The sequence below is a fragment of the Manacus vitellinus genome, unplaced genomic scaffold, assembly GCF_001715985.3.
Source record: "Manacus vitellinus isolate BGI_N305 unplaced genomic scaffold, ASM171598v3 scaffold_47_pilon, whole genome shotgun sequence".
NCBI lineage: Eukaryota > Metazoa > Chordata > Aves > Passeriformes > Pipridae > Manacus > Manacus vitellinus.
Genome location: NW_021940585.1, coordinates 1,713,001 through 1,717,800, shown reverse-complemented (window position 1 = coordinate 1,717,800; position 4,800 = coordinate 1,713,001). Strand labels below are relative to the sequence as shown.

General features: G+C 43.6%; 1 protein-coding gene across 1 annotated transcript in view; it reads right to left on the bottom strand.

Moving 5' to 3' along the window:
• NGF (nerve growth factor) overlaps positions 1-4,790 on the bottom strand; it is a 29,489-nt gene extending 24,699 nt beyond the window's left edge. The window contains exon 1 of the mRNA XM_018079687.2: positions 4,751-4,790. The gene's annotated coding sequence lies outside the window, so the exon portion shown is untranslated. The remainder of the gene's footprint in view (positions 1-4,750) is intronic.
• Positions 4,791-4,800: the final 10 nt, after the last annotated feature.

Below are 4,800 nucleotides of genomic sequence, written 5' to 3'. Positions count from 1 at the left end.
AGGGGAAGGTGTCCCTGCCCATGGCAGGGGGTGGGACTGGATGAGTTTTAAGGTCTTTTCCCACTCAAACCATTCTGGGATTCTATGTGATAAAACTGATCCCAACAACAGATAATGTGAGTCTTGATTTGGGCCATCTGACAGTGCCAACTACTGTGCCATAAAATCTCAAAGCACTGTCGTAAATGCAAGAGCCAGGGAAAAAAAGAAGAAGAGAGAAGAGAAGAAAGGAAAAAACCCCACTTCCTCCAAGATAAGGAAAATTCAGAGGTGTTTCATTCACTGAACAGTGGCCTGGGGGAATTCAAAGGATGCTACAGAAGCCTGGCAATAAAGCCATTAAATGTTGTTTCAAACTACCTCATGCAGTCATTTGAGTTTTGGATTTAGATAATGTGCCACAGAAATCTCATGCATGTGTGTGTTTGTAGGGCCTGATTCCTACATGCATTGTCAATGTAATTAATGATGCATTTCCCTGCTGCTTTTTACTTAAGATTTATGTATAATATTGTCAATTAGAGCTGCTGGAAAATATTTCAGTCCAGTAATGAGATTCAAAGAAGGTGTCTACTCCACAGAAAGACCACAAAGATATGAGATAAATTTGTACTTCCACATTTGCACTATATTTCAGCAAATTCCACAAGATCCACCAGATTTGTATTTTCCCAGGCCTTCCTCAGTCATAATCTGTTTAGACACTGAATTACCTGAGGAGCTGTAAATCTCAGCATTAATGTCTTTCTGTAGTGGTAACTTCCATGAACACTGGCCTACACCTGATTCCTGAGCAAAAAATCAAAATGAAGGATGCTATTTTACCAGAATTGCCCTTCTTTTTATCAGAGAACTGGCCACCCACAGTAAATATTACACAGTCACCTCTTTTTTTCCAGGGTAGGTCAAGTATTTGCTCTGAGTAAAGCACTGAGGAGAAGTTTCTAGAACAGAAGGGCATCCAGGTCAGTAATTCTGCCTCCTGCAGCAGCTGATGATTGTGGGGAGTGGTGCATGAACAGGGCAACCACATGGGGATCATCTCCTTGGAGTGCTCTCCCACTCAGCAATCATTTTGGATTTATGGAACCACAGGCAGCATCTCTGCTTTCAGAATGTCTGGTTGCTTCCTGAACCCTGTGACCTACAATATCCCATGGAAAGGGATTCCAGGGATACGCCTGGAGAGAGGAACCACCTTCTTTTGTTTGCCCTGAGCTTGCCACCTGCCTGTTTTACTTCCCACTCCTTGATTTTTGAACTGGGAGACAACAGCCATTTCCTCTAAACAAGGACAACTTTCCTTTAAGGACAACTATGACTATAAATATCTCCCTTACACCCCTCCTCAGCCATCTCTTTTCCAGACTTAGAAATCATAATCTCTGTAGTTTCTCTGAATACAGAAAATGTTCCAGGCTTTCATCATCCTGCACCTTTTCTTGCTTTGCTTTATCCTTTTATCCGTGTAACTGATGGCCAGAGCTGCAAGCAGTGTCCAGGATTTGGGGACAGGATGAGTTAATATTGAGGGTCTGAGATTTTCTTTCCCCCAAATTCCATGGCTTTAGTATTAGTGGAACTGGGCAGGCAAGAGTGCCCATAACTGACAGTAATTGATACTACGCTCTCTTGGCAACAGCAAAAAATGATCTTGCTTTGCTTGACCACAGAATTTTTGGTATAAATGCACACACACACACACACACACAAATATTTAATGAATTCCACAGAGTGCACAAAGGGCATTGTGTCAGGAGAACAAGCCACACACATCCCACAGGACATCTGTCCCCGAGTGGGAGAGATGCTTTGGTTGGAGAAATGTTCTTAAATACTTTGGCCCCTGTGACCGGGCTCAGGGCAGACCCAGCCCAGGGAGAACTTCCTTCTGGCTGAGGCAGGAACACAGTTATAGCAGCACTGCTACATGTGCCTCTTGTTTACAAAGAATCATGGAATCATTTTGGTTGGAAAAGGCCTCTAAGATCATCGAGTTCAACCATTAACCAGCGCCGCCGCGGTCACCACTCAGCCATGTCCCCAAGTGCCACATCTAAGCATTTTTTCAACTCTTGCAGGGATGGTGACTCCACCACTGCCCTGGGCAGCCTGTGACAGCGCCTGACCACCCTTTCAGGGAAGAAATTTTCCATAATACCCAACCTAAACCTCCCCTGGTGCAACTTGAGGCCGTTCCCTCTCCTCCTGTCCCTTGTTCCCTGGGAGCAGAGCCCGACCCCCCCCGGCTCCCCCCTCCTGTCAAGGAGTTGGAGAGAACCAGAAGGTCCCCCCTGAGCCTCCTTTTCTCCAGGCTGAGCCCCCCCAGCTCCCTCAGCTGCTCCTGCTGCTCCAGACCCTTCCCAGCTCCGTTCCCCCAAGGCAAGTTTCTGTACCATGAGACAAGTTTGGTGGGAAGAGGTGTTACCCCGCATTGCTCTGAGTGTATAATCTGATTTAATAAATGCTTTGTTTCGTGGTCACTTGCTGAATAAGGCCCTAAATCCCTGGTTCCCGGGGGGCAGCTGCCGGCAGAGGTCACCGTTGCTGTGGCTGGTCTGGAAGGGGTTGAGTTTCACCGGCTTTTAGTGGCCTCACATTTGGGATTGACAAATATTTCTAACCCCACCAATCCAGCACTGGCTTTTGCTGTTAGAGCATTATTTAGAATCTTTTGGAATGAAACCATGAATTTTTTTTAACCTTTTTTTTTTTTTTTTTTTTTTGTCAGCAGAGTTTGTTCTTAAAATGTACACTGAAAAAAATCACAGATTTCTGTTAACTTCTTTAAATCACCAGTATTTTTTCCGCTTGCCTTTAATTTAATTCAGTTAATGCTAATTAATATGTGTTCGATATTCTGTTAGTCCTACAAGCATGCTGTATGGAAACAACAACAAAAAAAATTAATAGAATTTGTATTTAAATGAGCATTTTTATATGGCCAAAACCATGGAACAGTAGGGGAATTTATGGGATCTATTCATTTGATTCAAATAATCTAGTTTTTAATGTGTTCTACTTGACCCTTGTTCTAGGCATCCCATTAAAGGCACACAGTTTGCACTTGAAAATGCTAATGTGAATACATATTTTAGGTATTTTTCTAATCTGACTTTTTAAATTAATATCTTATGGCGATTTCATGGACTGCCCAGTTATTCTATGGAGTAATTGTTCATTTAGCATACGGGATAAAACGATGCTCGTGCTAGTTATAATTCTCCCGTGAACTTAAATGAAGAAATCTAAAAGATAATTTCAGGTTTTCATGGAGAAAAGGGTCACTGCTATGGGGATGAGAAAAAGAAAGCCACGGTTACTTTCTTTCCCACCTTGTTGTGAGTGACAGATCCCTTCAGGGTGAGTGGCTGGGATTGATCAAGATGTGAAATCACTGTTACTCCACTGCCCAGATGTGTTGGGGGCTCCTCTCCAGATCTGGCTGAGATTTGTTTAAAAATGATTCATATGGATGATTATTAATATATTTAAAGGCCAAGTCTTTCTTATCATACTTGAGAACGCTCCAGTATATTTAATTCTTCATTCCATCACTGCAATCTCTTTGGGAAAGTGCAGAAAATATTGTAGCCCTCATAGTTTCAGATAAATGCCTGAAATGGCAGTTGTCAGGGGGATTTTAAAAGCCTGTTTTCCATAATATTTGAACCAGCTCCGAAAAGTGCCAAGAGCTGGAACGTGCAGACAAATCAGCTCCCTCTCTATCTTGTTGCAGATAATTGTCACCTTTCAGTTTGGCTTAGCAAAAAAAGTGCCCAAAAAACTTTATTGTGACACTTTAATGCACGAAAACATCCATAAATTATCTGTCCAACAGTTACAATGCAACTTCCAAGCTGTGACAACTTGGAAAACCAGCCTGACAAGCACGCTCACTTTTGGTGTTTTTCTAAAACTTCTTGAGCATATAAGGAGAATTTAAAGTGAAGAAAGAACCAAAGCACAAATACTTCTTGTTCTCAGCACACAAATTTCTTCTGTCTCCCTGACTGGGGTCCCTGTTTTCATCTCTGTCTCAGCTAAAAGAGTGTTATCACCCTCTATAAATCAATAAACATTGTCAGCTCCATCCTGTCACTACAGGCAGGCAGCAGGGAGGTCGTGAGCTTTTCCAAGTGGACATCCTAGAGGATACACGGTCTTTGGTGAAGTACTGCTCTGTCTGCAGCTAAAAGGATTCTGCCTTGGGCCAGTCATGCTTTGACTTAACAGAATTCCTATGTATTTATATTAGTAAAGGAAGAAAGGAGTTTTTATCCAGAGTAGAATTATCACAGAAAAAAGAAAAAAAAAGGCAAATAAGAAATCCTTAATATTCAGAACAAAGCCAGGAAAGAATTTTCATATAGGTGTAACTGCTGTAAAATGCAAATAAAACTAAGTTCCCTTATACCTGGATAAAAAGAATAAGAACACTTGCATTTCCCCTAAGATTAAGCTGCTCTCGCTAAGGATGTTTTTCGGGCTTTAAGCTTATCCACAGCTGCTGCAGGAACACCTTCCAGATGTGCGTGCCGCCAAACCTGCCCCGGCAGATGCAATTTTCGGTTTCCCTAGACCACGCTTCGCTTGCAAAAAAGCTGCTTTTAAGCCTTGAAGTATTTCCCGGACACCCCCTCCGGAGAGCGGAGAACCCCCGCGCCAGCCCGAGCCCCCCGGGCCGGTGGAGGAGATGCCGAAGTTGCCCCGAGCGGAGCCGCGGGTCCGGCTTTTGCGGGTCACTCACCTCAGAGCCGGAGCGCTGGACGCCGGGGGCACAGGGGCTGCCGAGGGGGG